Raw genomic sequence first — 20,508 nt, 5'->3', positions numbered from 1 at the left:
GCAACTGGAAGGGCTACCATTCGCTCAACGTGCAGTTGGTGTGTGACCACAGGCAGCTCATCCTAGCTGTCAATGCCCGCTTTCCAGGCAGCAGCCACGATGCCTTCATCCTGCGCCAGACTTCTGTGGCAGACATGTTCGAGGCCCAGCCTCACCCACGAGGATGGCTTCTTGGGGACAAAGGCTATCCTTTGTGCACCTGGCTGATGACCCCGCTCTGTGCGCCCAGCACCCCTGCTGAAGAGCGATACAATGACAGCCATCAAGCAACCAGGAACATCATTGAGCAAGCAATCGGTGTGCTGAAGCAACGGTTCCACTGTCTGGATCGTTCCGGGGGAGCCCTACAGTACTCACCTGAGCAAGTCTCCCATTTCGTTGTCGTGTGCTGCATGCTGCACAACCTGGCTGTCGTGCAGTGTTATTGTAAGCAACTGTTTGTAAACTGCAAGTTTGTTTCCAAGGAAAAGGGGATGTCGTGTATTGATTGCGAGTTTGACACCAGTCAATACGGTAATGTAATGTGCGAGTTTAACACCAGTTAATATGGTAATGTAATGTGCATTGCATTATGGGAATTACCCGGGAAAGCTGCAGTCAGCCATTTTACCAATAAAGTAAAGATCACAGTTAGAAGCCTGTCTGCCTGACCCTGATTTAATTCGACGTATCTACATGCTTGATTGAATGCATTAAAGCATAGATACAACATTGGCGACGAGGATAACGGACAGAATCTTTTAAAAAAAGGTAGTTGCCCAAGTTTTAGTTAGCTAGGATGGAGAAGACCAGCATTCAAAATTTTGCTTGTTTCGCCGAGCGAGCCACGTTGGGTCCAAGGTGGACGAGGTGGTTAACGTCTTTGAGCTTTATGCCGATGGCAAAGGACTCATTATCGATGGTACTTCTACAGCTGCCGTGAAGCAGAGGAGAAGAGCTCCACTTCTACACCTAGCAGGACTAGATGTCTAGGATATCTTTTCGACTCTACCGGACACAGGAGAGCCAGCAGACTACACGGTGGCGGTTAGTGCTTTGAATCACTACTTCATACCCCAGGTCAACACAGCATTTGCTAGACAGACTTTTTATAAGTTGTCCCAGAAGGCAGGTGAGACTGTGCAACAATTTGCTACTCGCTTGCGGCAGGCTGCTAAAGACTGTGCTTTTGGGGGGGATGCAGATAATCAAATAAGAGACGCTATCCTGAGTAGGTGCACGTCAGCCTATGTGTGGAGAAAATTGCTAGAGGAAGGGCATGGTCTAACACTCGCCCGCACGTTACAATTGGCCTCATAGTGTGAAAACATCGAGGAGCAGATGTCAGCCATGTCATGTACAGAGAAGGCGGAGACAGATACTGTTCATCGTGTTACACAGAAAAGAGGGTATTATACGAAAAGCTCGACAGAGAAACCAAAAGGAAATGGCGATAGGAACGAAAGGAAATGTTACAGATGTGGACACATGGACCACATGGGCAGAGATCTGAAATGCCCAGCACGTGGACAAACGTGTCATAAGTGCAAGGGAAAGGATCATTTCTCCAAAGTATGCCACACAAAGGGTACAAAGAAACACAGTGTGAACAATGTAGAGGAACAAAATAACTGTGCATTTGCTGTTACTGGAAATAATGTGACAGAGACTTATCTTTTGTGTGGGGGGTGTAAGATTCGAAATTTTCAGCAAAAATCACGCAAGAAAACTGGATAAAATAAGACTGTTTATTGACCAAAGTAAGCTTGCACAGAAAAACCTTTGATAAAAGGGCATACAAAATGGCCGCCAGGCCCCGTGATCAGTTTCTGAACCATTTTATTTCTGTTACTGCAAGCCAGACAGGCTTGTGGATTGAAGACAGTAAGCCCGCGAAAGCCAGTATCTGGGAACTGAAACTCCAAGAAACAGCATACATATTCAATGGATTCTAAGTACAGGATGGGGCCCATCAAGATATGGGCGGACAATGCAAAAACACTTATACCCATTTATTGTACAAAGGAAAAACCGTTTAGCAGCCATCAAGGAAAATCTCCGGACCGATCAATATGCGAACCGAGTCACGGTGACAGTGAAAAAGACATTAAAAGACATTATCGGCCAGGAAGGCCAGTTTAAGTTATCACCGGCGCCGTTACAAGACAAAGCGCCCCTGCAGAGATTTCTGCCCGCCAAAATTAATACAAAGACAGGACTATGATTTGGCGGGAGATAAGACTGTCCCAAAAGGGTATAACTATGGATTGAAAGTCCATCTAAGTTACTGGAACAACTTCGGACTTCTTCCTCGACTTCTGCTACGCTGGGCGACTTCAGACTTCTACTTCTTCAAGGACTTCTTCTACAAGGAACGAACGAAGGACGGACGGTGCCAGGCTAGGCGCCTCTTCCACTTCGGCAGATGCGGAATCGATGAAGACGTTTTCGTCTTTTTAAAGACGGACGACTTCGGTGAAAAGATAACGTGGTCGGTGTTCAGCCGAACAAGGCTCGGCCACGACGAGAAGACGACGAGGGTGGCCCGGGTACTGAGGTCGGGAGATCATCGACGACCCAGGCCGACGGAGAAGAAACCCTCTGGAGGACCGGCGATCCAGGCCGGAAAGACTCTCCCATGTGCATGCACTTCTTCAGCAGCCTGCATCTAAGTCTGCTCCATGAACCCAAATAGTGGATCTCAACCTTGACGAGCGCTCATCGAGGCTGTGTCTACCCCACCGCCTCGAGGGAGAGAGAATATCGACTGCGCCAGAAGCTTCCAAATCCACGTGACGACGGAAAGCGGTGCCAAAAGGCTGCGAACCCCCTTTTTCGCGATTTCGAGTGGTGAGCATGATCCCAAGTTCCCCAGGTCGAAACTTAGTTTAGGTATAGGGGAGGGAGTTAAGGGTAATCGTAATGTGTGTCCCCTTTTACGATGTGCCGTGTGTTCCCCATTTCCATAGAGTTAAGTTCATAAATTTGTGTGTGATTGTAGTAACTTTAATCTGTGCCTATGACATGTATTTTATAATGCTTCCAACTGTTTAAAAATAAAAGCATCCATTTCGTGCTATTCAACCTGGTCTATTGAGTTCTTTCTCTGCACTACTGTTCTCTACATCTAAGTCCAAGGTCTAGAACCGTAGGGGGAGTGGGTCGAACCACTCAAGGGTAATTATTGCACGAAACCTGGCAGGAGACCAGAACGAGCAAGAGAAACCCCCTACAGGGGAGTAAACCTGAGAATGTTAATTGATTCAGGTGCAACTAATAATGTGATAGATGAGAATACATGGGAAGGATTAAAGTCAGAACACATTAAGTGTCAGTCACATGTCCCTACGACAGAGAGAAATTATTCTCTTATGCTTCTAGCCGACCACTGTCAGTTAAAGGTGTATTCACATGTGGGATTACAATAGGTAAGAGAACTGAGCAGGCGGAGTTCATTGTGGTTAAAGGCCATGGAGAGCCGTTGCTAGGAAGGGAGACAGCCATGAAACTGGGAGTTTTGAAAATAGGCATAAATGTCTCAGCTGTGGTAGATGTAAGACAGCTACTAGAACAGCGGTATCCAAAGGTGTTCCAGGGAGGAGGGAGGCTGAACACAAAACAGATCAGTTTGTATATCGACCCACAAGTGAAGCCTGTGGCCCAGCCACTCAGGCGTATACCATTTAACTTAAGGGGGGCAGCAGAGGCCAAAATAAAACAATTGAGGGACATGGACATTATCAAACCTGTAACTGGTCCCACCCCATGGGTAAATCCTGTGGTTATTGTACCAAAAGCGGATAAGGATGTAAGGTTATGCCTAGACATGAGACGAGCAAACCAGGCAATAGTGAGGGAACGATATCCAATCCCCACTGTTGATGAGATATTCCAAGGTATGAACGGCTCGACGGTGTTTAGTAAGCTAGACCTGAAATGGGGTTATCACCAGCTAGAACTGACCCAAGTCACGAGAAATCACAACGTTTGCAGTACATAACAGAGTAGACAGGTACAAGAGGCTGATATTCGGTGTATCTTCAGCCAGTGAGCAATATCAGCACGAGATAGCTAATGCCTTAGCTGGAATAGAGGGTGTTGAAAACATCTCAGATGACATTATCGTGCATGCACACGACCAGGAAACGCACGACAGACGCCTGCACGCTGTCATGACCAGGCTAATGGAAAGTGGACTGACATTAAACTCAGAGAAGTGCCAATTCAACATGGACCGATTGATTTTCATGGGAATCCTGTTGTCTGAATAGGGCATCGGACCAACAGCAGAGAGAGTGCGAGCAGTGGCAGAAGCTCGGGAACCAGAGAATGCTACAGAGGTGAGGAGTTTCTTGGGACTCGTTGGGTACAGTAGCAGATTCACCCCGCAGTTTGCAACGCTATCAGAGCCACTGTGACGCCTGATGAGAAAAGACACACCATTTAAATTTGGATCACAACAGAGACAGTCATTCAGTGCACTCAAGGAAAAGTTGGCCAGAGCCGGCACTTTAGCATATTTTGATAAGGACGCACCAACCAAGGTGATAGCAGATGCCAGCCCTGTAGGTTTAGACGCAGTACTAGTTCAGGACCAACAGGGACAAGAGGTGCCAATATGCTATGTAAGTCGTAGTTTGACATTGTGAGAGGAAATACTCTCAAACAGAGAGAGAGGCCTTAGCTCTTGTATGGGCTTGTGAGAGGCTGCATCCATATGTGTATGGCCGAAAATTTAACTTTGTAACTGACCATAAGCCATTACAAGTGATATACGGCCCACACTCTAAACCCTGTGCCCGTATAGAGAGATGGGTACTTAGATTACAGCCGTACGATTTTAAGGTGATACACATTCCAGGCAAGCAAAACATTGCAGACCCACTGTCACGATTGTATTGATTTGTATGTGGGTTCAATGACGAGACATTTATGAAAGAGAATGTCTTTTTATCTAAAGTATGTTCAACTCAGTTAACAGTATTACAGGAGACACCATGTTAGAGATCCATCTAAAATGAAACCAAAACTAAAATAAACTGCCTCTCTCACATGCCCTCTGCTGGTCAGGCATAAATAATCAATACATGCAAATATGCTGGTAAGGCATCATAATCAAACAGGCAAATACCATCACTATTTGCTGATATCATTACATCTCCCTTTCTTAAAACAGAAGTATTTTACTTTTACCTAACAACATGTTTTCTTTGTATTACTCTGCGTTTTAACTGTAACACTTAATGAACTTACATTATCATTATCATTATCATTATCAAGGTTTTTTAACCTTGTTTTGTGTGTTCACATGAAATATGTAAATACACTAGAACTTGAAGAAAGAATAAGATAACATTACTTCCTTCTATAACAAGAGTCCTTAAACTTGCTCAATGAGTCTCTCAGGAGGCTTCACGCGTCTTGAGGATTTTCTGATTGATTTTCCTTGAATCTGAGTTGTTGCCTCAGATGATGATTTCTCAGCTGTGTGATCAGTATCAGTCTTTTGACCTGCTGTGTGATCAGGTTGTTCAACAGTATCAGTCTTTTGACCTGCTGTGGCTGGCCCCATGAGAAGATCCCGACGATTTCTTCTCAGAACAGCACCCTCACCTGTCTGAATGGTGTATGATCTTGGTTGAACTTCACTCAGGACAGTTCCCTTCTGAGTCCATATGTTTGTTTTGTCTTTGAACCTTAATTGGTCACCAGTGTGGAGTTCAGGTAGGTTTTGTGTTCCTCTGTCATAGTAGCACTTTTGCTTTTCTTTCTGTTGTTCTTTGAACTTCCTCACTTTCTCCCCCTCTTTTGTTTTCAGGAGGTTCTCCGGGATGGGTAGGTTTGACCTTAGCAGACGTCCCATAAGGAGTTGGGCTGGTGACATACCACACTCGAGCAGCGTTGTGCGGTATACAAGCATGCTCTGGTAGAAGTCAGTTCCACTGTCTTTTGCCTTGTACATCAGTCTTTTCACTGTCTGGACTGATTTTTCCACTAGTCCATTGGACTGTGGAAAGTGAGGACTTGACGTTGTGTGGACAAAGCCCCACTCTTTGGCAAAGTGTCGGAAACTTGCATTGTAAAACTGGGGTCCGTTGTCTGTGAAGACCTCGCTTGCCACGCCATGTCTGGAGAATATGGCTTTCATACATGTTATCACAGCATCTGCAGTGGTGGTGTACAGTCTACAAACCTCTGGATACAGGGAGTAATAGTCTGTGACTACAAGATAGTCCTTCCCTTGACATACGAATAGGTCAGCGCCTACCTTCTGGTAAGGTCTGCCTGGTGCTGGGTGTGGCTTTAGTGGTTCTACCGGATTGCTTGCTCGATATTTCAGGCATATTGTGCAGTTTGACACCTCATTTGTCACATCTTGGTTGATTCGTGGCCAGTACATCACCTCTCGTGCTCTTTTCTTACACTTTTCGATTCCCAGATGTCCTCCATGGATCCTTTTTAGCATCTCTTTCCTCAGACTCTTTGGGATAACTATTTTACTTCCTTTGTAGATGATGTCTTCGACCACTGATAGTTCCACCCTGCAGTTCCAGTATTCTGCCATGTCAGTTGAGCAGCCTTGCTTCATGTTGGGCCATCCTTCCAAGATGCTTTTCCTCAGTCGTCTCAGTGTTTCATCTTTGTTTGTCTCAGTCTTTATGAGCTCCATTTTTGCTTCTGCTATGGGCAGTGCACTTATGATCATGTCCACGTAGGCGTTCACTTTTTCATCCATTTTGGTGTTTGCGGGCTCACTTGGGTCAACAGCTCTGGACAACGTGTCTGCTGTATACATCAGCTTACCCGGTGTGTACGCAACATTCAGTGTATAGCGTTGCAGCCTGACCATCATTCTTTGTATTCTAAGTGGACAGCTATTTAGTGGCTTTTGGAACAATGCAATCAAGGGCTTATGGTCAGTCTCTACACTGATTGCTTGTCCTGCCACAAACTGGTGAAATCTTTCACAGGCGTATGTGATGCTGAGCAGCTCCTTTTCTATTTGAGCATATTGCGTCTCCGCGTCTGTCATTGAGCGCGATGCATATGCAACAGGTTGCCAGTAGCCATGTTTTTGCAGAAGAACGGCACCGAGCTCACTCTGTGATGCATCTGATGATATCTTGATGGGTCTCGCTGGGTCATAAAACCTCAGAACTGGTTCCTCTGTGAGCAGTTTCTTTAGATCGCTCCATGACTTCTCATGCTCATGATTCCATTCCCATTCTATGTTCTTTTCAGTTAGTCTTCTCAGTGGCGCCATCTTTTCTGAGAGGTTGGATATGAATTTACCCATGTAGTTGATCATTCCATTAAACCTCTGCACATCTTTTTTGCATTGTGGCTTTGGCATATTCTCAATGGCGGACACCTTTCTGGGATCTGGTCTGATGCCCTCACTGCTAAGGATATCTCCCACGAATGTCAGTTCTGTCACCCCGAGCTGGCATTTCTCTCTATTCAGCTTCAGGTTTGTTTTCCTTGTTGCTTCCAGCACTTTTTTCAGTCTCTCGTCATGCTCAGTTCTCGTGGTTCCCCATACTATGATGTCATCCATTGATGTATCAACTCCCTCCAGGTGCTCATAGATCATATGGATAGTTTTGTGATACACTTCAGGAGCTGAGGCAATGCCAAATGGTAACCTTAGGAATCTGTATCTGCCAAATGGACTGTTGAACGTGCACAGTCTTGAACTTGCCTCGTCCAGTTTCATCTGCCAAAATCCTGATGATGCACCTAACTTGCTGAAATACTTTGCATTTGCTAACTGTGACATGATTTCCTCACGTGTAGGAAGCTTGAAGTGCTCTCTCTTTATTGCTCTGTTTAGATCTCTTGGATCCAGGCAAATTCTGAGCTTTCCATTCTTTTTGTCCACAACGACGAGGGAACTCACCCACTCTGTTGGCTCATCTATCTTCTGAATCACGTTCAGGCTTTCCATCCTGTCCAACTCTGCCTTCAGTTGCTTTTGAAGAGCAAACGGAACTTTTCTGCATGGATGTATGACCGTTGGCATACTTTTATCTACTCTGATCGTGTGTTCTCCTGGAAGGCAGCCTAGACCCTGAAATAGGTCGTTGTACTCTTTCATGAGTTCATCATAGACTGTCTCTCCTTTGCTTTCCACAACGAGGACTCTCTTTACCAGGTTCAGTCTCTCACAGGCTATTAAACCTAGTATGGCCTGCACATCCTTTGGCACCACGATTAATGCTAGCGTGTGCTCTCTGTCCTTGTGTGTCACTTTGACAATGCATCTTCCTTTCACTGGTATATCAGTACCTGAGTATCCTGTCACTTTCACTTTTATTCCATGTATCTTTGGTCTGGGTCTAATTTTCTTAAAATCAGTCTCTGATATCCCATTAACTTGTGCTCCAGTATCCAATTTAAATGGAATGTGTATGTCATTCACTTTTAGTGTCAACATCCAGTCTCTTTTTTCTTCTTTGTTTTCAGACACAACATCCACATAGAACTCCTCTATCTCGCTTTCATCTACTGCATGGACCTTGCTTTGTTGCGCTTGGTTCTTGCAGCAACGGGCATAATGGTTGTTTTTTGTTGCAACTATTGCATGTTTTACCATATGCTGGACACTTTTTTGGTGTATGCTGTGTACCGCATCGACTACATGACTTTCGATTGTCCTTTTCATTTTTGTTCGCTGGCCACGCCTCTTTTTTCACATTGGCGCTCTTTTTGTTAAACGGTTTGTATCTGTTCTTTCTCACTGCATCCACGTTGCAGCTACTGTCACTGAACATCCCCTTTGCCTGCAACTTCACAGTCTCTGTAGCCCTACACAGTGCTATGGCTTTCCCCAGGTCTGGATTTTGCTCTCTTAGCAGTCTTTCCCTTAGACCATTATCTGGAATACCACACATCAGTCTGTCTTTTATCAGCGAGTCTGTCAGTCCCCCAAATTCACATGTTTTGCTTCGGTTTCTCAGTTCAGTCACATACTGATCAATAGTCTCACCCGTTTTCTGTACACATGTGAAAAATCTGTGCCTCTCAAACATCACGTTATGTTTAGGTATGCATTAGGCCTCAAACTGTTCCATTATTTTATCCAGCTTCATTTTGTCTCCATCAGCAGCGAATGTGAAGTTATTATTCACCTCCAGCGCTTCATCACCCACGACATGTAAGAACACTGACACTTTCATTTTATCACTTTTCTCGTCAGCTCCGATTGCCGCTAAATACAACTCCAAACGTTGTTTGAACCTCCTCCAATTTTCAGCCACATTACCTGTCAACTGAAGCTTCGCCGGTGGGTGTAAACCTTCCATTTTTCACTTCGTTAGCTATTCTCCAATGGTAAGTAACGATGTTCTCTTTTGGCTTGCTAATATGTGGAGAGCTGATTTAACTTCAGATTTTTCCTCTTCATCTCTTTCAATCACTTCTGACACCATGTATTGCTTTGTATGTGGGTTCAATGACGAGACATTTATGAAAGAAAATGTCTTTTTATCTAAAGTATGTTCAACTCAGTTAACAGCATTACAGGAGACACCATGTTAGAGATCCATCTAAAACGAAACCAAAACTAAACTAAACTGCCTCTCTCACATGCCCTCTGCTGGTCAGGCATAAATAGTCAATACATGCAAATATGCTGGTAAGGCATCATAATGAAACAGGCAAATACCATCACTATTTGCTAATATCATTACAACGATTGCTGGGGGAGACAGCAAAACAGGAGAGACATTCACAGGCTCAGATGAATATGTGAGATTTGTAGCTGTGAGTGCGACACCAAAAGCACTCACTACTAGAGAGGTAGAGGAAGCCTCTGCCACCGACCCAGAGCTGATTGAGGTACGGAAGGCAATCACAAACGGACATTTTGAGAACTGTAAAGCTTATGCAGCAATTGCAAACGAGCTGTGCATAGTGGGGTACCTAGTTCTTCGGGGAACACGCATCATGCTACCCACAGTGTTACACGCACGAGCCCTGGTGTTAGCACATGAAGGACACTTGGGACTAGTTAGAACAAAGCAACATCTCAGAACTAAGGTTTGGTGGCCTGGCATGGACAAGACAGCTGAAAAACACTGTAAAGCGTGCCACGGCTGTCAGATAGTAGCCAGACCCAACCCACCTGAACCGTTGAGACCAACGCCATTACCGGAAGGCCCTGGCAGGATGTAACTATAGACTTACTGGGACCCTTGCCATCCAAATACTCCATTCTTGTGGTAGTTGATTATTATAGTCGCTACTATGAATACGACATCATGACCTCCACAACAACAGAGAGGGTTATTGATAGTTTAGAGTCAATCTTCAGCCGTCATGGTTTGCCAATCACCTGCAAATCTGATAATGGTCCCCAATTCAGATCTGAATGATTCAAAGAATACTGTGAAAACAACGGGATCAAACACCTGAAAACGACAGCAAAATGGGCTCAGGCTAATGGAGAAGTCGAGCGCCAGAATGCATCGCTGATGAAGAGAATCAGAATTGCTCAGTCAGAAGGACTAGATTGGAAACGTGAACTTAGAAAATATGTGACTGTGTACAGGAGCATTGACCATGCCACAACAGGAAAGAGCCCGGCAGAGCTGCTCTTTGAATGGAAAATGAGAGGAAAGCTGCCAGACATCACAGAGTCGCGCGCAGACATGGAAGTACGTGACCGGGACGCAGAACAAAAAGGCAAGTCCAAACTGTACGCAGATGAACAGCGGAGAACACAATACTCAGAGGTGGAAGTTGGCGCCACGGTGCTGGTAAGGCAGGACAAAGTGGACAAGTTCACCACTCCTTTTAATGCCACACCGCACAAAGTTTTGAGTAAAACGGAGTCAGGTAGTAGTAGAATCTCCAGAAGTGGCATTCTACTCAAGAAACATTACATTTGTGAAGAAATACAGAACCAATGGACCAAAGGAGACACTCCATGAGCAGGAGGAAACACAAGGGACTGAGGACAGTATAATAGACCCTGACACACATACCACTGTGACACAGGCAATACCCACTGACACCAACATGTCAGACATACCCAGTACAGCCAGACCTCAAAGGGTTAAAAGAAAACCCCAAAGACTGTCTGATTATGTCACAACATAAACTGTGCGAGAACTGCATGGGTGATGTTAAATCTTTAAACCTGGGAATTATTTAGTTGTGTGGTAAGACACAAGTTTGTAAAAAGTTTATAAGCCAAATAAGTTATGCAGTGTTATTGTAAGCAACTGTTTGTAAACTGCAAGTTTGTTTCCAAGGAAAAGGGGGATGTCGTGTATTGATTACGAGTTTGAAACCAGTCAATACGGTAATGTAATGTGCAAGTATAACACCAGTTAATACGGTAATGTAATGTGCATTGCATTATGGGAATTACCCGGGAAAGCTGCAGTCGGCCATTTTACCAATAAAGTAAAGATCAAAGTTAGAAGCCTGTCTGCCTGACTCTGATTTAATTCGACGTATCTACATGCTTGATTGAACGCATTAAAGCATAGATACAACACTGGCTATCCGCAGGACTCAGCCACTGCCAGCAGACATTGGAGGACCACCAGAGGAAGAGGAGGAGGAGGAGGAGGACCAGCACGGGAGGGAGGCAGAAAGTGCAAGGGCCGCCCGTCGGTGGCTTATTGCAACTCGGTTCTCGGCCCCCTCTCAGGGAAGGGCTTGTGCCAATGGCAGAAGATGAATGTAGCCGCTCCACAAGCCCTCAGCCGAGCAGGGCAACCAGGACTTCCAAAAGAAAACATGGACAGTGCGATTTAAGAATTTTTTTTACTGTGATACCTCTGTGCCCTTCCCACATGACAAACTAATGGAGAGAAACCCTCCCCAAAAACACAAATACACCAGTCTCGGCCTTTATATATAAAAGAAATACACCAATCTCGGCCTTTATAAATAAAACAGATATACCAGTCGCGGCCTTTAAATATAAAACAAATATACCAGTCTCGGCCTTTAAATATAAAAGAAATATACCAGTCTCGGCCTTTAAATATAAAAGAAATATACCAGTCTCGGCCTTTATATCTAAAACAAATACAGCAATCTCAGCCTTTATAAATAAAACAAAGCATTTGGCCACACCTTCTACTTTTTTCCCTGCGAGGGTGATCCGTCTCGCTTCCGTGACTGGCCCCTACCCGCCCTGCAGCTCCTCCTCAATGGGACCCCAGTGGCTGCAGCAAGGTTGGGGGAAGGCTGCTGAGGGTCAGATGGTGAGACGCCAGATGCCCTTGGGGGTCGGCCTGGACCAGCTCTGGGCCTGGAGGGGCCGGCTGCTGACTGCTCCAACTCTGCTTGGGCGGCATCAGCCTGTCCAACGGCTGGTGGCAGCTGCAATGGAGGAGTGACAGTGGTGGCTGCAGGAATGCTGCCAACCTGACAGATCACAGGCCCTCCCTAGTCGGCTGATACATTGGCACTCACACGGGCCAGCACTGCAGCATGCGCAGCAATCTGCTGAAGCACAGACTGCTGGGCTGTTGCGGCGCGGCGAGTGCCCCGGCGATGCCTGGCCAATCCAGCGAGGGTGGCAGCAGTTAGTGCCCGTGTGGCCCTGGTCTGTGTCTGCATGACACCAGCCAGTGAATGCACGGCACGACTGAGCACTTGGCTAGAAGCCGCCTGTGATGCAGCAAAGTCCTGCTGACTCCTAGCCTGTGCTGCCGCGAAGTCCTGCAGACTCCTGGCCTGTGCTGCACTGAATTGTTGCAGACTCCTGGCCTGTGCTGCCCCGAATTCCTGCACACTCCTTGCCAGTGACTCTATGGAGTCAGGCATCCCTGCCACTGCAGCCATGAGCTCAGTGTGCCTGCGCTCAGCTTGGGCGCCCATCTCTGCTAGGAGCTGCACCTCCTCTGCGCTCACCGTAGCAGGACTGGAGGCCGCACTCACCCTCTGGGGAGAAGGCTGCTGAGCTTCCCCACCCCTCCCGCGTTGCTGCAGGCTGCTGGTCCCCGGAGCTTCACTCTCCTCCGACCTTTCCCCCCTGCTCCCCTCCAGGGAAGACGTGTCACCATCGTGGCCATGGGCTGCCTCAGCTGAGGGTGTCCCTGATGGGCTGGCTTCCTCCTCCTCTATGTCTGACTCAGACACAGTGCCAGCTTGAGGGGCCGCCTCCTCACCTGGCGAGTCACCATCTGAAAGCAGGGAGGCACAAAAGTTGCTTTAGAGTGAGGACAGGGCGGCAGCAAGGGAGGCATGAGTGCTGCTGTGCACTGCATTGGTTCAATAGTGGCAAAGGATGCTGGTGTGAGGCACAAGTGGAAAGAGAGAGGTCAAAAAGGTGATGACCTTACCATTGGTGCCCAGAACAGGGTCAGCATCTCCAGTGGCGACGGAGCCACTCAGCCGGCCTGCCATGATCCGCTCCACTCACTGCTCGAGGTCGCTCAGCTGTTTCAGGTCAGGACGGCCTCCCCCGGTCTGTCGCTGCTGTCTTCTGTCATGTGCCAGCTTGCCCTGCAAGAGAAAGGATGGCCTCTAAGTACAGTGCCAAGCCCTGATCTTGCCTGCACTGCCTCCCGTGGTCGAATAGCCTTGACAGTGTGAAGCCCTGATCTTGCCCGCACTGCCTCCCATGGTTGAATAGCCCTGACAGTGTCAAGCCCTGACCTTGCCTGCACTGCCTCCCATGGTCGAATAGCCCTGACAGTGTCAGGCCCTGATCTCGCCTGCACTGCCTCCCATGATCGAATAGCCCTGACAGTGCCTAAAGTCCTGAATGTGCAAGTGCTTTTCATGACAGTCCCATAGCTGCTGGATGAGGGCTGGCCATTAGGGCTTTCAGGCCCCTTTGGCCATAAAGTGAGGTGCACATGCAGGGATGAGGAGGATACTGGAAAGGGTACTCACCCTGACAACCCGATTGAGGTCGTTGAATTTTTCCGGCATTGGGTTGGTGTCCTGCCAACCACGCTGTTGGACGTGACCATGTTTGCCACCTCCCTCCATGCTTTCTGATATTCGGTAGGCAGCAGCCTCCTGCCACCCTCAGGGAAGAGGATATGGTGCCTGCGGTCCACTGCGCCAACCAGCAGCCTCAGGTCACCCTCGACGAAGCGCTGCGCTCTCTCCCTGGCCTTCTCCATTCTCCTGGGCGTGGAGCAGTTCCAGAAGCAGTGTTCAGGCCTTGCCTTAGGGCTGCAGTGTGCGGGGCATGGCTGCCAAACAATTTCACCCTCCCCCTTTAAGTGCTGACCGGTGCCTGACTGTCTGCCCTCAATGAGCAACTCGCCGCACCTGCGCTGCGCCTGCCTTCGGTGTTTGTGCCCCGGATCGCCGGCTTAGCACCTGACGATAGTCATGCATCACCTGCTTTAGTGCAGGAGCAACCTCTTGGGGCGATGCAACTGAATATCGGCGAAGGTGGCGCTAAGTTGCGCCGGGTGCAAAAGTTAGCGAACGCCATGCCGTAGCGCCCCAAACGTGGCTATACTGAATTTCTGTGTTTGTGTGTGTGTGGGGTGTGTGTATGGGTGTGGGGTGTGGTGTGTGTGTGCGTGTGGGGTGCGTGTTTGTGTGTGTGTGGGGTGTGTGTGTGTGTGTGTATTTGTGTGTGTGTGTGGCGTGTGGGGTGTGTGTGTTTGTGTGCGTGTGGAATGTGTGTGTTTGTGTGTGTGTGAGTGTGTGTGTGGGGTGTGTGTATGTTTGTGTGCATGTGGGGTTTGTGTGTGTGAGGTGTGTGTGTTTGTGTGTGGGGTGTGTAATGATATCAGCAAATAGAGATGGTATTTGCCTGTTCGATTATGATGCCTTACCAGCATGATTGCATGTATTGATTGCTTGTGCCTGACCAGCAGAGGGCATGTGACAGAGACAAGCAAGGCAGTTCAGTTTAGTTTCAGTTTCGTTCTAAATGCATCACTAGCATGATGTCTCCTGTAAATGCTGTATAAAGAGTTGAACAAGCTTTAGATTAAAAGACATTCTCTTTCATAAATGTCTCGTCATTGAACCCACAAAGAAATCAATACATGGTGTCAGAAGTGATTGAAAGAGATGAAGAGGAAAAATCTGAAGTTAAATCAGCTCTCCACAGATTAGCAAGCCAAAAGAGAACATCGTTACTTGCCATTAGAGAATAGCTAACGAAGTGAAAAATGAAAGGTTTACTCCCACCGGCGACGCTTCAGTTGACAGGTAATGTGGCTGAAAATTGGAGGAGATTCAAACAACGTGTAGAGTTGTATTTAGCGGCAATCGGAGCTGATGAGAAACGTGATAATAAGAAATCGTCAGTGTTCTTACATGTCATGGGTGATGAAGCGCTGGAGGTGTATAATAACTTCACATTCGCGGTTGATGGAGACAAAATGAAGCTAGATAAAATAATGGAACAGTTTGAGGCCTACTGCATACCTAAACGTAATGTGACATTTGAGAGGCACAGATTTTTCACATGTGTACAGAAAACGGGTGAGACTATTGATCAGTATGTGACTGAACTGAGAAACAGAAGCAAATCGTGTGAATTTGGGGGACTGACAGACTCGCTGATAAAAGACAGACTGGTGTGTGGTATTCCGGATAATGGTCTAAGGGAAAGACTGCTAAGAGAGCAAGATCGAGACCTGGGAGAAGCCATAGCACTGTGTAGGGCTACAGAGACTGTGAAGTCGCAAGCAAAAGAGCTGTTCAGTGATAATAGCTGCAACGTGGATGCAGTGAGAAAGAACGGATACAAACCGTTTAACAAAAAGAGCGCCAATGTGAAAAAAGAGGCGTGGCCAGCGAACGAAAATGAAAGGGACAATCGAAAGACATGTAGTCAATGCGGTACACAGCATCCACCTAAAAAGTGTCCAGCATATGGTAAAAAATGCAATAGTTGCAACAAAAACAACCATTATGCCCGTTGCTGCAAGAACCAAGTGCAACAAAGCAAGGTCCATGCAGTAGATGAAAGCGACATAGAGGAGTTCTATGTAGATGTTGTGTCTGAAAACAAAAAAGAAGAAAGAGACTGGATGTTGACACTAAAAGTGAATGACATACACATTCCATTTAAATTGGATACTGGAGCACAAGTTAATGTGATATCAGAGACTGATTTTAAGAAAATTAGACCCAGACCAAAGATACATGGAATAAAAGTGAATGTGACAGGATACTCAGGTACTGATATACCAGTGAAAGGAAGATGCATTGTCAAAGTAACACACAAGGACAGAGAGCACACGCTAGCATTAATTGTGGTGCCAAAGGATGTGCAAGCCATACTAGGTTTAAAAGCCTGTGAGAGACTGAACCTGGTAAAGAGAGTCCTCATTGTGGAAAGCGAAGGAGAGACAGTCTATGATGAACTGAATGTTGCGTACACACCGGGTAAGCTGATGTATACAGCAGACACGTTGTCCAGAGCTGTTGACCCAGGAGAGCCCGCAAACACAGTGAAAAGACTGATGTACAAGGCAAAAGACAGTGGAACTGACTTCTACCAGAGCATGCTTGTATACCGCACAACGCCGCTCGAGTGTGGTAAGTCACCAGCCCAACTCCTTATGGGACGTCTGCTAAGGTCAAACCTACCCATCCCGGAGAACCTCCTGAAAACAAAAGAGGGGGAGAAAGTGAGGAAGTTCAAAGAACAACAGAAAGAAAAGCAAAAGTACTACTATGACAGAGGAACACAAAACCTACCTGAATTCCACACTGGTGACCAAGTAAGGTTCAAAGACAAAACAAACATATGGACTCAGAAGGGAACTGTCCTGAGTGAAGTTCAACCAAGATCATACACCATTCAGACAGATGAGGGTGCTGTTCTGAGAAGAAATCGTCGCGATCTTCTCATGGGACCAGCCACAGCAGGTCAAGAGACTGATACTGTTGAACAACCTGATCACACAGTTGAGAAACCATCATCTGAGGCAACAACTCAGATTCAAGGACAATCAATCAGAAAATCCTCAAGACACATGAAGCCTCCTGAGAGACTCATTGAGCAAATTTAAGGACTATTGTTATAGAAGGAAGTAATGTTATCTTATTCTTTCTTCAAGTTCTAGTGTATTGACATATTTCATGTGAACACACAAAGCAAGGTTAAAAAACCTTGATCATGATAATGATAATGTAAGTTCATTAAGTGTTACAGTTAAAATGCAGATTAATACAAAGAAAACATGTTTTTAGTTAAAAGTAAAATACTTTTGTTTTAAGAAAAGGAGATGTAGTGATATCAGCAAATAGAGATGGTATTTGCCTGTTCGATTATGATGCCTTACCAGCATGATTGCATGCATTGATTGCTTGTGCCTGACCAGCAGAGGGCATGTGACAGAGACAAGCAAGGCAGTTCAGTTTAGTTTCAGTTTCGTTCTAAATGCATCACTAGCATGATGTCTCCTGTAAATGCTGTATAAAGAGTTGAACAAGCTTTAGATTAAAAGACATTTTCTTTCATAAATGTCTCGTCATTGAACCCACAAAGAAATCAATACATGGTGTGTGTGTGTTTGAGTTTGGTATGGGGTGTGTGTGTGTTTGTGTGTGTGTTTGTGCGTGTGTGTGTGTGTGGGGTGTGTGTGTGGGGCTGTGTGTGGGGTGTGTGCATGTTTTTGTGTGTGTGTGGTGTGTGTGTGTTTGCGTGCATGTGGGGTTTGTGTGTGTTTGTGTGTGTGTTTGTGTGTGTGTGTGGGGTGTGTATGTGGGGCTGTGTGCGGTGTGTGTGGGGTGTGTGTGTTTATGTGTGTGTGTTTGTGTGTTTGTGTGTGTATGTATTTGTGTATGTGTTTGTGTGTATTTGTGCGTGTGTGGGTTGTGTGTGTGTGTGTGTTTGTGCATGTGGGGTGTGTGTGTGTGTGTGTTTGTGTGTAGATGTGTGTGTGTGTGTGTTTGTGTGTGGATGTGTGTGTGGGGTGTGTGTGTGTATGTTTGTGTGTGTGTGGGGTGCTTGTGTTTGTGGGTGTGTGGGTTGTGTGCATTTGTGTGTGTTGTGTGTATGTGTTTGTGTGTGGGGGGGTGTATGTTTGTGTGTGTGTTTGTGTGGTGTGTGTGTGCGTTTGTGTGTGTATTTGTGTGTGTGGGGGTGTGTGTGTGCTTGTGTGTGAGGTGTGTGTGTGTGGATGTGTGTGTGGGGTGTTTGTGTATGGATGTGTGTGTGTGGGTTGTGTGCGCCTGTGTGAGGTGTGTGTGTGTTTGCGTGTGTGGTGGGTGTGTGTGTTTGTGTGTGGGAGGGGTATGTGTGTGTTTGTGTGTGTGTGTGGTGGTGTATGTGTTTGTGTGTGTGTGGTGTGTGGGTGTGTGGGGTGTGGGGTGTGTGTGTGTTTGTGTGTGTGTGGGATCTGTGCGTGTTTGTGTACGTGTGGGGTGCGTGTGTTTGTGTGTGTGTGGGGTGTGTGTGTGTGTGTATTTGTGTGTGTGTGTGGTGGGTATGGGATGTGTGTGTTTGTGTGCGTGTGGAGTGTGTGTGTTTGTGTGTATGTGTGTGTGTGTTTGTGTGTGTGTGGGGTGTGTGTGTGTTTGAGTTTAGTATGGGTTTGTGTGTGTTTGTGTGCGTGTGTGTGGGGTGTGTGTGTTTGTGTATGTGGGGCTGTGTGTGGGGTGTGTATGTTTGTGTGTGTGTGCGGTGTGTGTGTGGTGGGTGTGTGTTTGTGTATGTATGTATTTGTTTGTGTGTACTTGTGTGCATGTGGGTTGTGTGTGTGTGTTTGTGCGTGTGGGGTGTGTGTGTTTGTGTGTGGGGTGTGTGTGTTTGTGTATGTATGTATTTGATTGTGTGTATTTGTGTACATGTGGGTTGTGTGTGTGTGTGTTTTTGTGCGTGTGGGGTGTGTGTGTTTGTGTGTGTGGGGCTGTGAGTGTTTGTGAGTGTGTGGTGTGTGTGTTTGTGTGTGGATGTGTGTGTGTTGTGTGTGTGTAGTGTGTGTGTGTGTGTGTGAGGGGTGTGTGTGTGTGGGGGGGAGGGGTGTGTGTGGGGGGTGTGTTTGTGTGGGGTTTGTGGGGTGTGTTTGTGTGTGTGTGGGGTTTGTGTGTGCGTTTAGGGGTGTGTGTAGGTTGTCGGGTGTGTGTGTGTATGTGTGTGAGGGGTGTGTGTGTTTGTGTGTGGTCTGTGTGACTGTTTGGGTGTGTGTGCGTTGTGTGTGTGTGTGCATTTGTGTGTGTGTGTGTGGAGTGTGTGTGTGGGGGGATGTGTGTTTAGGGTGTGTGTGTGGGGTGTGTGTGTGTGTGTGTGTTAGTGTGTGGGGGGTGTGTGTTTGTGTTTGTGTGTGTGGGGTCTGTGTGTTTGTAAGTGTGTGATTTGTATGTGTGTGTTTGTGTGCGTGTGGGGTGTGTGTGTTTGTGTGTGTGTGTGGTGTGTGTGTGTGTACTTGTGTGTGTGTGCGTGGGGTGTGGGTTGTGTGTGTGTTTGTGTGCATGTGGAGTGTGTGTGTTTGTGTGCATGTGGGGTTTGTGTGTGTGGGGTGTCTGTGTTTGTGTATGGGGTGTGTGTGTTTGTGTGTGTTAGTGTGTGTATGTGTGTGGGGTGTGTGTGTTTGTGCGTGTGGGGCTGTGTGTGGGGTGTGTTTGTTTGTGTGTGTGTGCGGTGTGTGTGTGTTTGTGTGTGTGTGGGGTGTGTGTGTTTGTGTGTGGTGGGTGTGTGTTTGTGTATGTATGTATTTGTTTGTGTGTATTTGTGTGGGTTGTGTGTGTCTGTTTTTGTGCATGTGGGGTGTGTGTGTTTGTGTGTGTGTGTGGGGTGTGTGTGTGGTCTGTGTGTGTGTATGTGTGTGTGGGTTGTGGGTGTGTGTATTTGTGTTTGTGTGTGTTTGTGTGTGTGAGGGTTGTGTGTGTTTGTGAATGTATGTATTTGTGTCTGTGTTTGTGTTTGTGTGTATTTGTGTGCATGTGGGTTGTGTGTGTGTGTGTGTGTTTGTGTGTGTGAGGTGTGTGTGTTTGTGTGTGTGGGGCTGTGAGTGTTTGTGTGTGTGGGGTGTGTGTATGTTTGTGTGTAGATGTGTGTGTGTGTGTGGTGTGTGTGTGTTTGTGTGTGGATGTGTATGTGGGGTGTGTGTATGGATGTGTGTGTGTGGGTTGTGTGTGTCTGTGTGAGGTGTGTGTGTGTTTGTGTGTGTGGGGGTGTGTGTGTCTGTGTGTGTGGGCTGTGTGTGTTTGACTGTGTGGGTGATGTGTGTGTTTGTCTGCATGAGGGGTGTGTGTGTTTGTGTGCATGAGGGTTGTGTGTGTGGGGTGTGTGTGCTTGTGTGTGTGGGTGGGGTGTCTGTGTGTGTGGGGTGTGTGTGTGTGGGGTTTGTGTGTGTTTGTGTGTGTGTGTGTTTGTTTGTGTGTGTGTGGGATGTGTGTGTTTGTGTGTGTGTGCGTGTGTGGTCTGTGTGTGCGTTTGTGAGTGTGTGGGATGTGTGTTTGTGTGTGTGTATGTGTGTGTGTGGGGTGTGTGTGTGTGTATTTGTTGTGTGTGGTGTGTGTGTTTGTGTGTGGATATGTGTGTGTGGTGTGTGCGTGTGTGTGGGGTGTGTGTGGGGTGCGTGTGTGTATTTCTGTGTATGTGTTTGTGTGTGTGGGGTGTGTGTGTGTTTG

This window comes from Somniosus microcephalus, chromosome 7 (genome assembly GCF_052327205.1).
Source record: "Somniosus microcephalus isolate GS21.2 chromosome 7, FLI_Smic_1.0, whole genome shotgun sequence".
Classification (NCBI taxonomy): Eukaryota; Metazoa; Chordata; class Chondrichthyes; order Squaliformes; family Somniosidae; genus Somniosus; species Somniosus microcephalus.
Note: the sequence above shows the minus strand (reverse complement) of the source record.